The sequence below is a fragment of the Bombina bombina genome, chromosome 11 (genome assembly GCF_027579735.1).
Source record: "Bombina bombina isolate aBomBom1 chromosome 11, aBomBom1.pri, whole genome shotgun sequence".
Lineage (NCBI taxonomy): Eukaryota > Metazoa > Chordata > Amphibia > Anura > Bombinatoridae > Bombina > Bombina bombina.
This window is the reverse complement of record NC_069509.1, coordinates 26,971,323-26,993,822: the sequence shown is the minus strand read 5'-3', so window position 1 is coordinate 26,993,822 and position 22,500 is coordinate 26,971,323. Positions and strand designations below refer to the sequence as shown.

Sequence of the window (22,500 nt, the reverse complement as noted above, 5' to 3'; positions counted from 1 at the left end):
AAAAAAACATACAATACCCCCCCCAACATTACAACCCACCACCCACATACCCCTAATCTAACCCAAACCCCCCTTAATTAAACCTAACACTAAGCCCCTGAAGATCATCCTACCTTGTCTTCACCTCACCAGGTATCACCGATCCGTCCTGGCTCCAAAATCTTCATCCAACCCAAGCGGGGGTTGGCGATCCATCATCCGGTGCTGAAGAGGTCCAGAAGAGGCTCCAAAGTCTTCCTCCTATCCGGCAAGAAGAGGACATCCGGACCGGCAAACATCTTCATCCAAGCGGCATCTTCTATCTTCTTCCATCCGGTGCGGAGCGGGTCCATCTTGAAGCAGCCGACGCGGATCCATCCTCTTCTTCCGGCGACTCCCGACGAATGACGGTTCCTTTAAGGGACGTCATCCAAGATGGCGTCCCTCGAATTCCGATTGGCTGATAGGATTCTATCAGCCAATCGGAATTAAGGTAGGAATATTCTGATTGGCTGATGGAATCAGCCAATCAGAATCAAGTTCAATCCGATTGGCTGATCCAATCAGCCAATCAGATTGAGCTCGCATTCTATTGGCTGTTCCGATCAGCCAATAGAATGCGAGCTCAATCTGATTGGCTGATTGGATCAGCCAATCGGATTGAACTTGATTCTGATTGGCTGATTCCATCAGCCAATCAGAATATTCCTACCTTAATTCCGATTGGCTGATAGAATCCTATCAGCCAATCGGAATTCGAGGGACGCCATCTTGGATGACGTCCCTTAAAGGAACCGTCATTCGTCGGGAGTCGCCGGAAGAAGAGGATGGATCCGCGTCGGCTGCTTCAAGATGGACCCGCTCCGCACCGGATGGAAGAAGATAGAAGATGCCGCTTGGATGAAGATGTTTGCCGGTCCGGATGTCCTCTTCTTGCCGGATAGGAGGAAGACTTTGGAGCCTCTTCTGGACCTCTTCAGCACCGGATGATGGATCGCCAACCCCCGCTTGGGTTGGATGAAGATTTTGGAGCCAGGACGGATCGGTGATACCTGGTGAGGTGAAGACAAGGTAGGATGATCTTCAGGGGCTTAGTGTTAGGTTTAATTAAGGGGGGTTTGGGTTAGATTAGGGGTATGTGGGTGGTGGGTTGTAATGTTGGGGGGGGGTATTGTATGTTTTTTTTTACAGGCAAAAGAGCTGAATTTCTTGGGGCATGCCCCGCAAAGGGCCCTGTTCAGGGCTGGTAAGGTAAAAGAGCTTTTAACTTTATTAATTTAGAATAGGGTAGGGCATTTTTTTATTTTGGGGGTCTTTGTTATTTTATTAGGGGGCTTAGAGTAGGTGTAATTAGTTTAAAATTGTTGTAATATTTTTCTGATGTTTGTAAATATTTTTTTATTTTTTGTAACTTAGTTCTTTTTTATTTTTTGTACTTTAGTTAGTTTATTTCATTGTAGTTATTTGTAGGAATTGTATTTAATTTATTTATTGATAGTGTAGTGTTAGGTTTTATTGTAGGTAATTGTAGGTATTTTATTTAATTAATTTAATGATAGTGTAGTGTTAGGTTTAATTGTAACTTAGGTTAGGATTTATTTTACAGGTAATTTTGTATTTATTTTAACTAGGTAACTATTAAATAGTTCTTAACTATTTAATAGCTATTGTACCTGGTTAAAATAATTACAAAGTTGCCTGTAAAATAAATATTAATCCTAAAATAGCTACAATGTAATTATAATTTATATTGTAGCTATATTAGGATTTATTTTACAGGTATTTAGCTTTAAATAGGAATAATTTATTTAATAAGAGTTAATTAATTTCGTTAGATTTAAATTATATTTAAGTTAGGGGGGTGTTAGTGTTAGGGTTAGACTTAGCTTTAGGGGTTAATCCATTTATTAGAATAGCGGTGAGCTCCGGTCGGCAGATTAGGGGTTAATAATTGAAGTTAGGTGTCGGCGATGTTAGGGAGGGCAGATTAGGGGTTAATACTATTTATTATAGGGTTAGTGAGGCGGATTAGGGGTTAATAACTTTATTATAGTAGCGGTGCGGTCCGCTCGGCAGATTAGGGGTTAATCAGTGTAGGCAGGTGGAGGCGACGTTGAGGGGGGCAGATTAGGGGTTAATAAATATAATATAGGGGTCGGCGGTGTTAGGGGCAGCAGATTAGGGGTACATAGCTATAATGTAGGTGGCGGCGCTTTGCGGTCGGAAGATTAGGGGTTAATTATTGTAAGTAGCTGGCGGCGACGTTGTGGGGGGCAGGTTAGGGGTTAATAAATATAATACAGGGGTCGGCGGTGTTAGGGGGAGCAGATTAGGGGTACATAGGGATAACTTAGCTGGCGGCGCTTTGCGGTCGGCAGATTAGGGGTTAAAAAAAAAATTTGAGTGGCGGCGATGTGGGGGGACCTCAGTTTAGGGGTACATAGGTAGTTTATGGGTGTTAGTGTACTTTAGGGTACAGTAGTTAAGAGCTTTATGAACCGGCGTTAGCCCAGAAAGCTCTTAACTCCTGCTTTTTTCCTGCGGCTGGAGTTTTGTCGTTAGATGTCTAACGCTCACTTCAGAAACGACTCTAAATACCGGCGTTAGAAAGATCCCATTGAAAAGATAGGATACGCAATTGACGTAAGGGGATCTGCGGTATGGAAAAGTCGCGGCTGAAAAGTGAGCGTTAGACCCTATTTTCAGTGACTCCAAATACCGGCGGTAGCCTAAAACCAGCGTTAGGAGCCTCTAACGCTCGTTTTCACGGCTACCGCCAAACTCTAAATCTAGCTGTAAGATAGCTACAATGTAACTATTAGTTATATTGTAGCTATCTTACGGCTAGATTACGAGTTTTTCGGTAAGGCTGTGTGGTGCTAACAAGCAGTTTTTCCTTACCGCTCACCTACAGTAACGCTGGTATTACAGGTCTTTAGAAACCCAACGTTAGCCGCAAAAAAGTGAGCATAGAGCAAAATTTAGCTCCACATCTCACCTCAATACCAGCGCTGCTTACGTTAGTGGTAAAATGGTAAAATGTGCTCGTGCACAATTTCCCCATAGGAATCAATGGGGGAGACCCAGCTGAAAAAAAAAACCTAACACCTGCAAAAAAGCAGCGTAAAGCTCCTAACGCAGCCCCATTGATTCCTATGGGGAAATTCTTTTTATGTCTACACCTAACACTCTAACATGAACCTCGAGTCTAAACGCCCCTAATCTTACACTTATTAACCCCTAATCTGCTGCCCGACATCGCCGACACCTGCATTATATTATTAACCCCTAATCTGCCGCTCCGGACACCGCCACCACCTACATTATACTTATGAACCCCTAATCTGCCACCCCCAATGTCGCCGCAACCTACCTACACTTATTAACCCCTAATCTGCCGCCCCCAAAGTCGCCGCCACTATATTAAATGTATTAACTCCTAAATCTAAGTCTAACCCTAACCCTAACACCCCCCTAACTTAAATATAATTTAAATAAATCTAAATAAAATAACTATCATTAACTAAATTATTCCTATTTAAAACTAAATACTTACCTATAAAATAAACCCTAAGCTAGCTACAATATAACTAATAGTTACATTGTAGCTAGTTAGAGTTTATTTTATTTCACATGCAACTTTGTATTTATTTTAACTAGGTACAATAGTTATTAAATAGTTATTAACTATTTAATAGCTACCTAGTTAAAATAAAGACAAATTTACCTGTAAAATAAATCCTAACCTAAGTTACAATTATACCTACCATTACACTATAATTAAATTAATTACCTAAACTAACTACAATTAAATACAATTGAAAAAAATTATCTAAAGTACGAAAATAAACAAACACTAAATTACAGAAAATAATAAAATAATTACAAGAATTTTATACTAATTACACCTACTCTAATCCTTCTAACAAAAAAAAAGTCCCCCAAAATAATAAAAATCCCTACCCTATACTAAATTACAAATAGCCCTTAAAAGGGCCTTTTGCGGGGCATTGCCCCAAAGTAATCAGCTCTATTACCTGTAAAAAAAATACAATACCCCCCAACATTAAAACCCACCACCCACACACCCAACCCTACTCTAAAACCCACCCAATACCCCCTTAATAAAACCTAACACTAACCCCTTGAAGATCATCCTATCTTGAGAAGTCTTCACCCAACCGGGCCGAAGTCCTCAACGAAGCCGGGCGTAGTGGTCCTCCAGACGGGCAGAAGTCTTCATCGAAGCTGGCCAGAAGAAGTCCTCCAGATGGGCAGAAGTCTTCATCCAGACGGAATCTTTTATCTTCATCCATCCGGCGCGGAGCGGGTCCATCTTCAAGACATCCGACGCGGAGCATCCTCTTCAAACGAAGTCCAACTGAAGAATGAAGGTTCCTTTAAATGACGTCATCCAAGATGGCGTCCCTTGAATTCCGATTGGCTGATAGAATTCTATCAGCCAATCGGAATTAAGGTAGGAAAAATCCTATTGGCTGATGCAATCAGCCAATAGGATTGAAGTTCAATCCTATTGGCTGATCCAATCAGCCAATAGGATTGAAGTTCAATCCTATTGGCTGATCCAATCAGCCAATAGGATTTATCATACCTTAATTCCTTCTGGTCGGCTTGGATGAAGACTTCTGCCCATCTGGAGGACCACTTCACCCGGCTTCGTTGAGGACTTCGGCCCGGCTAGGTGAAGACTTCTCAAGGTAGGGTGATTTTCAAGGGGTTAGTGTTAGGTTTTATTAAGGGGGTATAGGGTGGGTTTTAGAGTAGGGTTAGGTGTGTGGGTGGTGGGTTTTAATGTTGAGGGGGTATTGTATTTTTTTTACAGGTAATAGAGCTGATTACTTTGGGGCAATGCCCCCGCAAAAGGCCCTTTTAAGGGCTATTTGTAATTTAGTATAGGGTAGGGATTTTTATTATTTTGGTGGGCTTTTTTATTTTATTAGGGGGATTAGAGTAGGTGTAATTAGTTTAAAAAACTTGTAATTATTTTATTAATTTATGTAATTAAATTTTTTTCATACTTTAGATAATTTGTTTCAATTGTATTTAATTGTAGTTAGTTTAGGTAATTAATTTAATTATAGTGTAGTGTTAGGTGTAATTGTAACTTAGGTTAGGATTTATTTACAGGTATATTTGTCTTTATTTTAACTAGTTAGCTATTAAATAACTATTTAGTAACTATTCTACCTAGTTACAATAAATACAAAGTTGCCTGTAAAATAAAAATAAACCCTATCGCCTAGATTTAGAGTTTTGTCGGTAACGACCCGCGTAGCTAACGCTGGCTTTTTTCTGGCCGCACCTTTTAAATAACTCTGGTATTGAGAGTTCACAGAATGGCTGCATTAGGCTCCAAAAAGGGAGCGTACAGGCATATTTACCGCCACTGCAACTCTCGATACCAGAGTTGCTTACGGACGCGGCCAGCTTCAAAAACGTGCTCGTGCACGATTCCCCCATAGAAAACAATGGGGCTGTTTGAGCTGAAAAAAAACCTAACACCTGCAAAAAAGCCGCGTTCAGCTCCTAACGCAGCCCCATTGTTTGCTATGGGGAAACACTTCCTACGTCTGCACCTAACACTCTAACATGAACCTCGAGTCTAAACGCCCCTAATCTTACACTTATTAACCCCTAATCTGCCGCCCGACATCGCCGACACCTGCATTATATTATTAACCCCTAATCTGCCGCTCCGGACACCGCCACCACCTACATTATACTTATGAACCCCTAATCTGCCACCCCCAATGTCGCCGCAACCTACCTACACTTATTAACCCCTAATCTGCCGCCCCCAAAGTCGCCGCCACTATATTAAATGTATTAACTCCTAAATCTAAGTCTAACCCTAACCCTAACACCCCCCTAACTTAAATATAATTTAAATAAATCTAAATAAAATAACTATCATTAACTAAATTATTCCTATTTAAAACTAAATACTTACCTATAAAATAAACCCTAAGCTAGCTACAATATAACTAATAGTTACATTGTAGCTAGTTAGAGTTTATTTTATTTCACATGCAACTTTGTATTTATTTTAACTAGGTACAATAGTTATTAAATAGTTATTAACTATTTAATAGCTACCTAGTTAAAATAAAGACAAATTTACCTGTAAAATAAATCCTAACCTAAGTTACAATTACACCTACCATTACACTATAATTAAATTAATTACCTAAACTAACTACAATTAAATACAATTGAAAAAAATTATCTAAAGTACGAAAATAAACAAACACTAAATTACAGAAAATAATAAAATAATTACAAGAATTTTATACTAATTACACCTACTCTAATCCTTCTAACAAAAAAAAAGTCCCCCAAAATAATAAAAATCCCTACCCTATACTAAATTACAAATAGCACTTAAAAGGGCCTTTTGCGGGGCATTGCCCCAAAGTAATCAGCTCTATTACCTGTAAAAAAAATACAATACCCCCCAACATTAAAACCCACCACCCACACACCCAACCCTACTCTAAAACCCACCCAATACCCCCTTAATAAAACCTAACACTAACCCCTTGAAGATCATCCTATCTTGAGAAGTCTTCACCCAGCCGGGCCGAAGTCCTCAACGAAGCCGGGCGTAGTGGTCCTCCAGACGGGCAGAAGTCTTCATCGAAGCTGGCCAGAAGAAGTCCTCCAGATGGGCAGAAGTCTTCATCCAGACGGAATCTTTTATCTTCATCCATCCGGCGCGGAGCGGGTCCATCTTCAAGACATCCGACGCGGAGCATCCTCTTCAAACGAAGTCCAACTGAAGAATGAAGGTTCCTTTAAATGACGTCATCCAAGATGGCGTCCCTTGAATTCCGATTGGCTGATAGAATTCTATCAGCCAATCGGAATTAAGGTAGGAAAAATCCTATTGGCTGATGCAATCAGCCAATAGGATTGAAGTTCAATCCTATTGGCTGATCCAATCAGCCAATAGGATTGAAGTTCAATCCTATTGGCTGATCCAATCAGCCAATAGGATTTATCATACCTTAATTCCTTCTGGTCGGCTTGGATGAAGACTTCTGCCCATCTGGAGGACCACTTCACCCGGCTTCGTTGAGGACTTCGGCCCGGCTAGGTGAAGACTTCTCAAGGTAGGGTGATTTTCAAGGGGTTAGTGTTAGGTTTTATTAAGGGGGTATAGGGTGGGTTTTAGAGTAGGGTTAGGTGTGTGGGTGGTGGGTTTTAATGTTGAGGGGGTATTGTATTTTTTTTACAGGTAATAGAGCTGATTACTTTGGGGCAATGCCCCCGCAAAAGGCCCTTTTAAGGGCTATTTGTAATTTAGTATAGGGTAGGGATTTTTATTATTTTGGTGGGCTTTTTTATTTTATTAGGGGGATTAGAGTAGGTGTAATTAGTTTAAAAAACTTGTAATTATTTTATTAATTTATGTAATTAAATTTTTTTCATACTTTAGATAATTTGTTTCAATTGTATTTAATTGTAGTTAGTTTAGGTAATTAAGGCCTAGATTTAGAGTTCGGCGGTAGCCGTGAAAACCAGCGTTAGAGGCTCCTAACGCTGGTTTTAGGCTACCGCCGGTATTTAGAGTCGTGTAGGTAAGGGTCTAACGCTCACTTTTCAGCCGCGACTTTTCCATACCGCAGATCCCCCTACGCCATTTGCGTATCCTATCTTTTCAATGGGATCTTCCTAACTCCGGTATTTAGAGTCGTTTCTGAAGTGAGCGTTAGAGCTCTAACGACAAAACTCCAGCCGCAGAAAAAAGTCAGTAGTTAAGAGCTTTCTGGGCTAACGCCGGTTCATAAAGCTCTTAACTACTGTACTCTAAAGTACACTAACACCCATAAACTACCTATGTACCCCTAAACTGAGGTCCCCCCACATCGCCGCAACTCGATTCAATTTTTTTAACCCCTAATCTGCCGACCGCCACCTACGTTATACTTATGTACCCCTAATCTGCTGCCCCTAACACCGCCGACCCCTATATTATATTTATTAACCCCTAACCTGCCCCCCACAACGTCGCCGCCAGCTACTTACAATAATTAACCCCTAATCTGCCGACCGCAAAGCGCCGCCACCTACGTTATCCTTATGTACCCCTAATCTGCTGCCCCTAACACCGCCAACCCCTATATTATATTTATTAACCCCTAACCTGCCCCCCACAACGTCGCCGCCAGCTACTTACAATAATTAACCCCTAATCTGCCGACCGCAAAGCGCCGCCACCTACGTTATCCTTATGTACCCCTAATCTGCTGCCCCTAACACCGCCGACCCCTGTATTATATTTATTAACCCCTAATCTGCCCCCCTCAACGTCGCCGACACCTGCCTACACTTATTAACCCCTAATCTGCCGAGCGGACCGCACCGCTACTATAATAAAGTTATTAACCCCTAATCCGCCTCACTAACCCTATCATAAATAGTATTAACCCCTAATCTGCCCTCCCTAACATCGCCGACACCTAACTTCAATTATTAACCCCTAATCTGACGACCGGAGCTCACCGCTATTCTAATAAATGGATTAACCCCTAAAGCTAAGTCTAACCCTAACACTAACACCCCCCCTAAGTTAAATATAATTTAAATCTAACGAAATTAATTAACTCTTATTAAATAAATTATTCCTATTTAAAGCTAAATACTTACCTGTAAAATAAATCCTAATATAGCTACAATATAAATTATAATTACATTGTAGCTATTTTAGGATTAATATTTATTTTACAGGTAACTTTGTAATTATTTTAACCAGGTACAATAGCTATTAAATAGTTAAGAACTATTTAATAGTTACCTAGTTAAAATAATTACAAAATTACCTGTAAAATAAGTCCTAACCTAAGTTATAATTAAACCTAACACTACCCTATCAATAAATTAATTAAATAAAATACCTACAATTACCTACAATAAAACCTAACACTACACTATCAATACATAAATTAAATACAATTCCTACAAATAACTACAATTACATAAACTAACTAAAGTACAAAAAATAAAAAAGAACTAAGTTACAAAAAATAAAAAAATATTTACAAACATAAGAAAAATATTACAACAATTTTAAACTAATTACACCTACTCTAAGCCCCCTAATAAAATAACAAACACCCCCAAAATAAAAAAATGCCCTACCCTATTCTAAATTAATAGAGTTAAAAGCTCTTTTACCTTACCAGCCCTGAACAGGGCCCTTTGCGGGGCATGCCCCAATAAAATCAGCTCTTTTGCCTGTAAAAAAAAACATACAATACCCCCCCCCCAACATTACAACCCACCACCCACATACCCCTAATCTAACCCAAACCCCCCTTAAATAAACCTAACACTAGCCCCTGAAGATCTTCCTACCTTGTCTTCACCATCCAGGTTCACCGATCCGTCCTGGCATCCGGTGCTGAAGAGGTCCAGAAGAGGCTCCAAAGTCTTCCTCCTATCCGGCAAGAAGAGGACATCCGGACCGGCAAACATCTTCTTCCAAGCGGCATCTTCAATCTTCTTCCATCCGGTGCGGAGCGGGTCCATCTTGAAGCAGCCGACGCGGATCCATCCTCTTCTTCCGGTGTCTCCCGACGAATGACGGTTCCTTTAAGGGACGTCATCCAAGATGGCGTCCCTCGAATTCCGATTGGCTGATAGGATTCTATCAGCCAATCGGAATTAAGGTAGGAATATTCTGATTGGCTGATGGGATCAGCCAATCAGAATCAAGTTCAATCCGATTGGCTGATCCAATCAGCCAATCAGATTGAGCTCGCATTCTATTGGCTGTTCCGATCAGCCAATAGAATGCGAGCTCAATCTGATTGGCTGATTGGATCGGCCAATCGGATTGAACTTGATTCTGATTGGCTGATTCCATCAGCCAATCAGAATATTCCTACCTTAATTCCGATTGGCTGATAGAATCCTATCAGCCAATCGGAATTCGAGGGACGCCATCTTGGATGACGTCCCTTAAAGGAACCGTCATTCGTCGGGAGACACCGGAAGAAGAGGATGGATCCGCGTCGGCTGCTTCAAGATGGACCCGCTCCGCACCGGATGGAAGAAGATTGAAGATGCCGCTTGGAAGAAGATGTTTGCCGGTCCGGATGTCCTCTTCTTGCCGGATAGGAGGAAGACTTTGGAGCCTCTTCTGGACCTCTTCAGCACCGGATGCCAGGACGGATCGGTGAACCTGGATGATGAAGACAAGGTAGGAAGATCTTCAGGGGCTAGTGTTAGGTTTATTTAAGGGGGGTTTGGGTTAGATTAGGGGTATGTGGGTGGTGGGTTGTAATGTTGGGGGGGGGGTATTGTATGTTTTTTTTTACAGGCAAAAGAGCTGATTTTATTGGGGCATGCCCCGCAAAGGGCCCTGTTCAGGGCTGGTAAGGTAAAAGAGCTTTTAACTCTATTAATTTAGAATAGGGTAGGGCATTTTTTTATTTTGGGGGTGTTTGTTATTTTATTAGGGGGCTTAGAGTAGGTGTAATTAGTTTAAAATTGTTGTAATATTTTTCTTATGTTTGTAAATATTTTTTTATTTTTTGTAACTTAGTTCTTTTTTATTTTCTGTACTTTAGTTAGTTTATGTAATTGTAGTTATTTGTAGCTATTGTATTTAATTTATTTATTGATAGTGTAGTGTTAGGTTTTATTGTAGGTAATTGTAGGTATTTTATTTAATTAATTTATTGATAGGGTAGTGTTAGGTTTAATTATAACTTAGGTTAGGACTTATTTTACAGGTAATTTTGTAATTATTTTAACTAGGTAACTATTAAATAGTTCTTAACTATTTAATAGCTATTGTACCTGGTTAAAATAAATACAAAGTTACCTGTAAAATAAATATAAATCCTAAAATAGCTATAATATAATTATAATTTATATTGTAGCTATATTAGGATTTATTTTACAGGTAAGTATTTAGCTTTAAATAGGAATAAGTTATTTAATAAGAGTTAATTTATTTCGTTAGATGTAAATTATATTTAAGTTAGGGGGGTGTTAGTGTTAGTGTTAGACTTAGCTTTAGGGGTTAATCCATTTATTAGAATAGCGGTGAGCTCCGGTCGTCAGATTAGGGGTTAATAATTGAAGTTAGGTGTCGGCGATGTTAGGGAGGGCAGATTAGGGGTTAATACTATTTATGATAGGGTTAGTGAGGCGGATTAGGGGTTAATAACTTTATTATAGTAGCGGTGCGGTCCGCTCGGCAGATTAGGGGTTAATAAGTGTAGGCAGGTGTCAGCGACGTTGAGGGGGGCAGATTAGGGGTTAATAAATATAATATAGGGGTCGGCGGTGTTAGAGGCAGCAGATTAGGGGTACATAAGGATAACGTAGGTGGCGGCGCTTTGCGGTCGGCAGATTAGGGGTTAATTATTGTAAGTAGCTGGCGGCGACGTTGTGGGGGGCAGGTTAGGGGTTAATAAATGTAATATAGGGGTCGGCGGTGTTAGGGGCAGCAGATTAGGGGTACATAGGGATAATGTAAGTTGCGGCGGTTTACGGAGCGGAAGATTAGGGGTTAATAATAATATGCAGGGGTCAGCGATAGCGGGGGCGGCAGATTAGGGGTTAATAAGTGTAAGGTTAGGGGTGTTTAGACTCGGGGTACATGTTAGAGTGTTAGGTGCAGACGTAGGAAGTGTTTCCCCATAGGAAACAATGGGGCTGCGTTAGGAGCTGAACGCGGCTTTTTTGCAGGTGTTAGGTTTTTTTTCAGCTCAAACAGCCCCATTGTTTCCTATGGGAGAATCGTGCACGAGCACGTTTTTGAGGCTGGCCGCGTCCGTAAGCAACTCTGGTATCGAGAGTTGCATTTGCGGTAAAAATGCTCTACGCTCCTTTTTTGGAGCCTAACGCAGCATTTTTTTGAACTCTCGATACCAGAGTTAATTTTATGGTGCGGCCAGAAAAAAACCCGCGGAGCGTTAACAGCCCTTTTACCGCCAAACTCCAAATCTAGGCCTAATTTAATTATAGTGTAGTGTTAGGTGTAATTGTAACTTAGGTTAGGATTTATTTACAGGTATATTTGTCTTTATTTTAACTAGGTAGCTATTAAATAACTATTTAGTAACTATTCTACCTAGTTACAATAAATACAAAGTTGCCTGTAAAATAAAAATAAACCCTATCGCCTAGATTTAGAGTTTTGTCGGTAACGACCCGCGTAGCTAACGCTGGCTTTTTTCTGGCCGCACCTTTTAAATAACTCTGGTATTGAGAGTTCACAGAATGGCTGCATTAGGCTCCAAAAAGGGAGCGTACAGGCATATTTACTGCCACTGCAACTCTCGATACCAGAGTTGCTTACGGACGCGGCCAGCTTCAAAAACGTGCTCGTGCACGATTCCCCCATAGAAAACAATGGGGCTGTTTGAGCTGAAAAAAAACCTAACACCTGCAAAAAAGCCGCGTTCAGCTCCTAACGCAGCCCCATTGTTTGCTATGGGGAAACACTTCCTACGTCTGCACCTAACACTCTAACATGTACCCCGAGTCTAAACACCCCTAACCTTACACTTATTAACCCCTAATCTGCCGCCCCCGCTATCGCTGACTCCTGCATATTATTTTTAACCCCTAATCTGCCGCTCCGTACACCCCCGCCACCTACATTATCCCTATGTACCCCTAATCTGCTGCCCTAACATCGCCGACCCCTATATTATATTTATTAACCCCTAATCTGCCCCCCACAACGTCGCCTCCACCTGCCTACACTTATTAACCCCTAATCTGCTGAGCGGACCGCACCGCTATTATAATAAAGTTATTAACCCCTAATCCGCCTCACTAACCCTATAATAAATAGTATTAACCCCTAATCTGCCCTCCCTAACATCGCCGACACCTAACTTCAAACATTAACCCCTAATCTGCCGACTGGAGCTCACCGCTATTCTAATAAATGTATTAACCCCTAAAGCTAAGTCTAACCCTAACACTAACACCCCCCTAAGTTAAATATAATTTAAATCTAACGAAATTAATTAACTCTTATTAAATAAATTATTCCTATTTAAAGCTAAATACTTACCTGTAAAATAAATCCTAATATAGCTACAATATAAATTATAATTATATTATAGCTATTTTAGGATTTATATTTATTTTACAGGTAACTTTGTATTTATTTTAACCAGGTACAATAGCTATTAAATAGTTAAGAACTATTTAATAGCTAAAATAGTTAAAATAATTACAAATTACCTGTAAAATAAATCCTAACCTAAGTTATAATTAAACCTAACACTAGACTATCAATAAATAAATTAAATAAAATACCTACAATTACCTACAATTAAACCTAACACTACACTATCAATAAATTAATTAAATACAATATCTACAAATAAATACAATGAAATAAACTAACTAAAGTACAAAAAATAAAAAAGAACTAAATTACAAAAAATAAAAAATATTTACAAACATTAGAAAAATATTACAACAATTTTAAACTAATTACACCTACTCTAAGCCCCCTAATAAAATAACAAAGCCCCCCAAAATAAAAAAATGCCCTACCCTATTCTAAATTACAAAAGTTCAAAGCTCTTTTACCTTACCAGCCCTGAACAGGGCCCTTTGCGGGGCATGCCCCAAAAAATTCAGCTCTTTTGCCTGTAAAAAAATACATACAATACCCCCCCCCCAACATTACAACCCACCAGCCACATACCCCTAATCTAACCCAAACCCCCCTTAAATAAACCTAACACTAAGCCCCTGAAGATCTTCCTACCTTGTCTTCACCATGCCAGGTTCACCGATCGGTCCAGAGTCTTGATCCAAGCCCAAGCGGGGGGCTGAAGAGTGACGTCCATCCTCGGGCTGAAGCCTGGATCCAAGCGGCGGCTGAAGAAATCCATCATTGGGCTTAAGTCGGAAGTCCATCATCGGGATGAAGTCTTCTATCAAGCCGCATCTTCAATCTTCTTTCTTCTGGAGCGGAGCAGAGCCATCTTCTTTCCAACCGACGCGGATCCAACCTCTTCAACCGACGCCTACTCGCCGAATGAAGGTTCTTTTAAGGGACGTCATCCAAGATGGCGTCCCTCGAATTCCGATTGGCTGATAGGATTCTATCAGCCAATCGGAATTAAGGTAGGACAATTCTGATAGGCTGATGGAATCAGCCAATCAGAATCAAGTTCAATCCGATTGGCTGATCCGATCAGCCAATCAGATTGAGCTCGCATTCTATTGGCTGTTCCGATCAGCCAATAGAATGCGAGCTCAATCTGATTGGCTGATCGGATCAGCCAATCGGATTGAACTTGATTCTGATTGGCTGATTCCATCAGCCAATCAGAATTTTCCTACCTTAATTCCGATTGGCTGATAGAATCCTATCAGCCAATCGGAATTCGAGGGACGCCATCTTGGATGACGTCCCTTAAAGGAACCTTTATTCGGCGAGTAGGCGTCGGTTGAAGAGGTTGGATCCGCGTCGGTTGGAAAGAAGATGGCTCCGCTCCGCTCCAGAAGAAAAAAGATTGAAGATGCGGCTTGATAGAAGACTTCATCCCGATGATGGACTTCCGACTTCAGCCCGATGATGGATTTCTTCAGCCGCCGCTTGGATCCAGACTTCAGCCCGAGGATGGACGTCACTCTTCAGCCCCCCGCTTGGGCTTGGATCAAGACTCTGGACCGATCGGTGAACCTGGCATGGTGAAGACAAGGTAGGAAGATCTTCAGGGGCTTAGTGTTAGGTTTATTTAAGGGGGGTTTGGGTTAGATTAGGGGTATGTGGGTGGTGGGTTGTAATGTTGGGGGGGGTATTGTATGTATTTTTTTACAGGCAAAAGAGCTGAATTTTTTGGGGCATGCCCCGCAAAGGGCCCTTTTCAGGGATGGTAAGGTAAAAGAGCTTTGAACTTTTGTAATTTAGAATAGGGTAGGGCATTTTTTTATTTTGGGGGTCTTTGTTATTTTATTAGGGGGCTTAGAGTAGGTGTAATTAGTTTAAAATTGTTGTAATTTTTTCTAATGTTTGTAAATATTTTTTTATTTTTTGTAACTTAGTTCTTTTTTATTTTTTGTACTTTAGTTAGTTTATTTCATTGTATTTATTTGTAGGAATTGTATTTAATTTATTTATTGATAGTGTAGTGTTAGGTTTAATTGTAGATAATTGTAGGTATTGTATTTAATTAATTTATTGATAGTGTAGTGTTAGGTTTAATTGTAACTTAGGTTAGGATTTATTTTACAGGTAATTTTGTAATTATTTTAACTAGGTAACTATTAAATAGTTCTTAACTATTTAATAGCGATTGTACCTGGTTAAAATAAATACAAAGTTGCCTGTAAAATAAATATTAATCCTAAAATAGCTACAATATAATTATTATTTATATTGTAGCTATATTAGGGTTTATTTTACAGGTAAGTATTTAGCTTTAAATAGGAATAATTTATATAATAAGAGTTAATTTATTTCGTTAGATTTAAATTATATTTAACTTAGGGGGGTGTTAGTGTTAGACTTAGCTTTAGGGGTTAAAAAATTTATTAGAATAGCAGTGAGCTCCGGTCGGCAGATTAGGGGTTAATGTTTGAAGTTAGGTGTCGGCGATGTTAGGGAGGGCAGATTAGGGGTTAATACTATTTATTATAGGGTTATTGAGGCGGGAGTGAGGCGGATTAGGGGTTAATAACTTTATTATAGTAGCGGTGCGGTCCGCTCGGCAGATTAGGGGTTAATAAGTGTAGGCAGGTGGAGGCGACGTTGAGGGGGGCAGATTAGGGGTTAATAAATATAATATAGGGGTCGGCGGTGTTAGGGGCAGCAGATTAGGGGTACATAGCTATAATGTAGCTGGCGGCGGCGTGCGGACAGCAGATTAGGGGTTAATAATAATATGCAGGGGTCAGCGATAGCGGGGGCGGCAGATTAGGGGTTAATAAATATAATATAGGGGTCGGCGGTGTTAGGGGCAGCAGATTAGGGGTACATAGGGATAACGTAGTTGGCGGCAGTGTACGGAGCGGAAGATTAGGGGTTAAAAAAATTTATAGAGTGGCGGCGATGTGGGGGGGCCTCGGTTTAGGGGTACATAGGTAGTTTATGGGTGTTAGTGTACTTTAGAGCACAGTAGTTAAGAGCTTTATGAACCGGCGTTAGCCCAGAAAGCTCTTAACTACTGACTTTTTTCTGCGGCTGGAGTTTTGTCGTTAGATTTCTAACGCTCACTTCAGACACGACTCTAAATACCGGAGTTAGAAAGATCCCATTGAAAAGATAGGATACGCAATTGACATAAGGGGATCTGCGGTATGGAAAAGTCGCGGCTGAAAAGTGAGCGTTAGACCCTTTCCTGACTGACTCCAAATACCGGCGGTAGCCTAAAACCAGCGTTAGGAGCCTCTAATGCTGGTTTTCACGGCTACCGCCCAACTCTAAATTTAGCCCTATGCTAGCTATAATGTAACTATTAGTTATATTGTAGCTAGCTTAGGGTTTATTTTACAGGTAAGTATTTAGTTTTAAATAGGAATAATTTAGTGAATGATAGTAATTTTATTTAGATTTATTAAAATTATATTTTAGTTAGGGGGGTGTTAGGGTTAGGGTTACTTAGATTTAGGGGTTAATAACTTTAATATAGTGGCGGCGACATTGGGGGCGGCAGATAAGGGGTTCATAAATATAGGTAGGTGTCGGCGATGTTAGGGACGGCAGATTAGAGGTTAATAAAATTTAACTAGTGTTTGTGATGCTGGAGGGCGGCGGTTTAGGGGTTAATATGTTTATTATAGTGGCGGCGATATCCGGTTCGGCAGATTAGGGGTTAAAATTTTTATTTTAGTGTTTGCGATGTGGGGGGGCCTTGGTTTAGGGGTTAATAGGTAGTTTATGGGTGTTAGTGTACTTTTTAGCACTATAGTTAAGAGTTTTATACTACGGCGTTAGCCCATAAAACTCTTAACTACTGACTTTTAAATGCGGTACCAGTCTTGACAGGAGAGGCTGTACCGCTCACTTTTTTGCAGACTCGTAATACCAGCGTAATGCAAGTCCCATTAAAAATATAGGATACGAAATTTTCGTTAGTGGATTTGCGGTATTAACGAGTCTGGCCAAAAAAGTGAGCAGTGAGCCTGTCATTTCAAGACTCGTAATACTAGCGTTAGGAAAAAAGCAGCGTTGGGACCTCTCAACGCTGCTTTTTAAAGCTAATGCAAGACTCGTAATCTAGGTGCAAGTGTTTATTTTATAGGTAAGTATTTAGTTTTAAATAGGAATAATTTATTTAATGATAGGAATATTTATTTAGATTTATTTAAATTATATATAAGTTAGTGGGTGTTAGGGTTAGGGTTAGATTTAGGTTTAGGGGTTAATAAATTTAATATAGTGGCAGCGGTGTAGGGGGGCAGATTAGGGGTTAATAAATATAATGTAGGTGGCGGCGGTGTAGGGGGTGGCAGATTAGGGGTTAATAAGTATAATGTAGGTGGCGGCGGTGTAGGGGGCGGCAGATTAGGGGTTAATAAGTATAATGTAGGTGGCGGCGGTGTAGGGGGCAGCAGATTAGGGGTTAATAAGTATAATGTAGGTGGTGGTGGGCTCCGGGAGCGGCAGTTTAGGGGTTAAACACTTTATTTAGTTGCGGCGGGGTCCGTGAGTGGCGATTTAGGGGTTAATACACTTATTAGAGTTGCGGTGGGCTCCGGGAGCGACGGTATAGGGGGTAAACAGTATAGTACAGTGTGGGTGTTTAGTGACAGGATACCAATAAAGCTGGGAAAAAGCCGAAGAGCAGCGAGATCGATGACTGTTAGTTAACAACAGTCCGCTGCTCATCGCTCCGTACTTGGTGCGCGGCTTTTTGACAGCTTTTTTTATAATTTTGGAGAACGTATTCAGGTCCGCGGCAGCGATGTTAGGCGATCTTAGGCGAGCGTATTGGTGCCCTTGAATGCAGGTAAGTTGACGGCTTGATAAGTAGATTCCCATGAATCAACCACCCTTTCAGTAAAGAGGTGCTTCTGCACATTAACCCTGAACCTACTACCCTCCAATGTGAGATCATGACCTCTTGTTCTGGTGTCGCACTTCTGATGGAAAATATTTTCAGCCTCAGCTTTACAAAGAACTTGAAGGTTTCTATTATATCTCTCATATCTTTATCTCAAGCTACAAGCATTTGCAGATAATTGCCCCGTCCCTGTTTGTGGTTTGTCTGTCAATATCCTCTATTCTTAAAGTAGCTTAACCATTTTCTAGTTTAGCCCTTGTTCTCTGTCACTTGGCTTTTGTCTTTATCCTGTTTTTCACTTTTCTTTGTTTCAGTTGCTCTTTTAAATCTACACTTTCTCCCCTCTCTATCTCCCCATTTCTCTCTGTCTCTTAAAACCCTTTTTATTTCTTAAAGCATTTGCACTCTCCCTCTCTCTCTCTCTCTCTCTCTCTCTCTCTCTCTCTCTCTCTCCCTCTCTCTCCTGTTCTCTCTCTCTCTTTTAAAGAACTTTATTTGTCTTAAAATATTCGTACTCCCTCTGTATCTCTTTTTGTCTCTCTCTTGTCGGTGTGGCCTCTGAATATTTCCTCTGTTTTTTCTCACTTCTGGTAAGTAAAATAGCCCATCCTATGCTCCATTGCTCTATACAGCACTAGCAGTTTACCCCCACCCTGAGGCATTTTGTAAACAACGTACCTTACAGCTGCCCCTCTCAACAACACGTCTGATGTTTTTCAGTCCTCTATGGAAGTGAATAAAGCCAGTCCCTTGTGTTGATATTATGTCTAAAAACAGAGCAGTTCTTTCACTTTCAATATGAGTGAATGCTGCAGTTCTTTAACCCTTAATACAAACACAAACTGCAGTCTTGCTATGTCACACACATATCTATTGGTATTTACTCTTATAAAGTGCCAGCTCTTGGTTATATACAATAGCTAGATATGTAGACTACAGATGATCTAGTCTAGTTCTTTATAAGACTGAATATTACAGCATAATATCAACTTATTCAGCTAGTTGTGTAATGTTAGTTGTATGATTACATGCTGACAACAAAAAAAACAACTCCCCCCCCCCAGAAAATTATTTATTAAATTCATGCAGCTAGATTATGAGTTTTGCGGTATGGGGGAAAAAGCAGAGTTAAGGCTCTTTTTCACTACCGCTGGTATTACGAGTTTTGCAGGTATATCTGTACCACACACTTTTTTGGCCGTAACGCAACGTAATTACCGCAGCTTTCAAAAAGTTCTTTTTCAATGGGACTTCCATAGCGCCGGTATTATGAGTCTGCCTGGGAGGCCAAAAAGTGAGCGGTACAGCCTATACCGCCAAGATCCATACCGTAAACTGAAAGTCAGTAGTTATGAGTTTTGCGCTACAAAGCTGTAGCATAAAACTCATAACTAAAGTGCTAAAAAGTACACTAACACCCATAAACTACCTATTAAACCCTAAACCGAGGCCCTCCCGCATCGCAAATAATAAAACAAAATTATTAACCCCTAATCTGCCTCTCCGGACATCGCTGCCATTATAATAAACATATTAACCCCTAAACCGCCACACTCCCGCATCACAAACACTAGTTAAATATTATTAAACCCTAATCTGCCGCCTCTGACACCGCCGCCACCTACATTATACTTATTAACCCCTAATCTGCCGCCCCCAACGTCGCCGCCACCTACATTATACTTATTAACCCCGAATCTGCCGCTCCCAACGTCGCTGCCACTATACTAAATGTATTAACCCCTAAAACTAAGTTTAACCCTAACCCTAACACCCCCTAACTTAAATATAATTAAAATAAATCTAAATAAAACCTACTATCATTACCTAAATAATTCCTATTTAAAACTAAATACTTACCTGTAAAATAAACCCTAAGCTAGCTACAATATAACTAATAGTTACATTGTATCTACCTTAGGGTTTATTTTTATTTCACAGGCAAGTTTGTATTTATTTTAACTAGGTAGACTAGTTAGTAAATAGTTATTAACTATTTACTAACTACCTAGCTAAAATAAATACAAATTTACCTGTAAAATAAAACCTAACCTGTCTTACACTAACACCTAACCTTACACTACAATTAAATAAATTACATTAATTAAATACAATTAGGTAGGTAGGTGGCGGCGACATTGAGGGCGGCAGATTAGGGGTTAATAAGTGTAGGTGGGTGGCGGCGACATTGGGGGCGGCAGATGTGTCGGCGATGTCGGGGATGGTAGATTAGGGGTTAATAAGTGTAATGTATGTGGTGGCAGGGGCGGCAGATTAGGAGTTAATAAGTGTAATGTAGGTGACGGCAGATTAGGGGTTAATAAGTGTAGGTAGGTGGCGGCGATGTCGGGGGGGGCAGATTAGGGGTGTTTAGACTCGGGGGTTTATGTTAGAGTGTTAGGTGTAAACATAAATTTAGTTTCCCCATAGGAATCAATGGGGCTGCATTACAGAGCTTTGCTCTACGCTCACTTTTTGCCTGCTAACGCCAGGTTTTTGTAAACCTGTAATACCAGCGCTGTAGGTAAGTGAGCGGTGACAATAACTTGCAAATTAGTACCGCACCCCTCATAACGCAAAACTCGTAATCTAGCCGATGGCTATTTACATTTAAATTTAGCTGAAAATGAAAAACACTAATATTACAGGAAGCCTAAGTACAAAATAAAGAGTTCTCTTACTCTACAGGATTCATATTAGTTATTACCATATGGAATTAAAAATAAATACATAAAAAAAAAAACGTGAAAACAAACTTCTTTTAAAACATAATAATGTAACAGAAACTCCTTAAAGGGACATGAAACCCGGAATTACGAAGATTCAACTGCTTTACGAAATTCAAAGAAAGGAATTACAGTAAGATCTAATAGTGTTACCCAATTATTATAGTGGTTTGCTGAACTGTAACTCTAGATTTAATACAAAGCTTTTATACACTGAGCAGATACTGAATGACATAGAGATAGATTACAAGTGGAGCGCTAACAATATTGCTGGATAAGCACGCAAATTAGTATTACAAGTACATGGTTAAGAAGGATAACCAGAGAACGTTTATTGAAGCTGACATCCCTTTAGCGCGCCCTATACTTTCAATGTATATCACAACCGTGCTAAACATTAATCATATTACAAGTTAAAAGTTATGAAAGGGCCCTACACTGCAGAAAAAAATATTTTGAAGGGAGAGTGAGGGATAGTGTCTGGCACTACAGAAATAAGGTTCCGATGGGGGGTGGGGGCCCCAAAATAATGATCATGGGGGTATACACTATACTATATATATAAATAAAATATTATTAATAAAAAATATAAGCAAAAAAATGTGTAAATTGGGTTATGGCAGACAGCTGCCAGTACCAAAAATGGCAGTCATTAGTAGAAGGGTTAGAGAGCGGTTTGGGAGGAATCAGGGTGGTAGGAGGGTTGAGGGGATAAGAAAAAATAAGAATAACAAAAAATAAATAATTTTAAAAAGCTCTTAACGGCAGTAACTAAGATGTTAGGGATCAATATGGGTGGCTGGCGAGGAAGAGAGCTGTTTGGGAGGGATCAGGGAGGTGGGAAATGTCAGGTAGGAGGTTTATACCTACATTACAATACTATTTCCCTTACCAGCTAACTAATTAACGCCTTCATTGCCGGGAATAATAGAAATGTTGTGTGCTGCTGCAATTAGCGGCCTTCTAATAACCAAAAACCAATGACAAAACCATATATGTCTGCTATTTCTGAACAAAGGGGATCCCAGAGAAACTTTTACAAACATTTCTTTCATGACTTCACAAGCGTTATGTAAATAATTTTACTGAGAAACCCAAAGTTTGTGAGAAAAAGTTAACGATTTTTATTATTTGATTACATTTGGTGTGGAAATGGTGACACGAAATATACCAAAATGGGCCTAGATCAATACTTTGGGCTGTCTACTTAAAAAAATATATCGTTTTGATAGGTAAATAAAAAAGGCTCTACACTATTTCTGTTTAAATAGAGGGATAGCAAAAAAGCTAAAAATTCTCTGGTATTTTGGCCAAGTTTTTCTCTGAAATTTCCGGTAGTGAAGGGTTAAACAAATTTCAGCATTTCGTAACAAACCTTTGGTTAGCTGGGACCATAAAGGGTCAATTTACTAAACGTTGGATGGACATGATTTGCTATAGCCCGCCAAACAACACTAAATGGCGACAGCATTTAACATTGCACAAGAATTTCTTGTGAAATGCTTGTGCAATGCTGCCCCACGCACATTCCATTCGGCTGCTAGCTAGGGAAGTGAATCATTCCGATCGTATCTGATTGGGATGATTGCAGTCCGCCCCCTTTCTACTTGACTAATGCTTACATAGAATGCATTAAATATATAACAACACTCTCAGACTGACACGTGCCAATAAATAGAGTATCCACCGCACCAAGTTAAAACTTTAGGTCTTTATTCAGGTACAAAAGATAAAAAATAAAACTCTCAGACTGACACGTGAATATGTTTCCTGCTTTA

General features: G+C 40.0%; 1 protein-coding gene across 2 annotated transcripts in view; it reads right to left on the bottom strand.

Moving 5' to 3' along the window:
* The window catches only part of LOC128641822 (uncharacterized), a 196,500-nt gene extending 177,762 nt beyond the window's left edge, over positions 1-18,738 (bottom strand). For both annotated transcript variants that reach the window (XM_053694369.1, XM_053694370.1), the window contains exon 1: positions 18,675-18,738. The gene's annotated coding sequence lies outside the window, so the exon portion shown is untranslated. The remainder of the gene's footprint in view (positions 1-18,674) is intronic.
* Between the last annotated feature and the right edge of the window lie 3,762 nt (positions 18,739-22,500).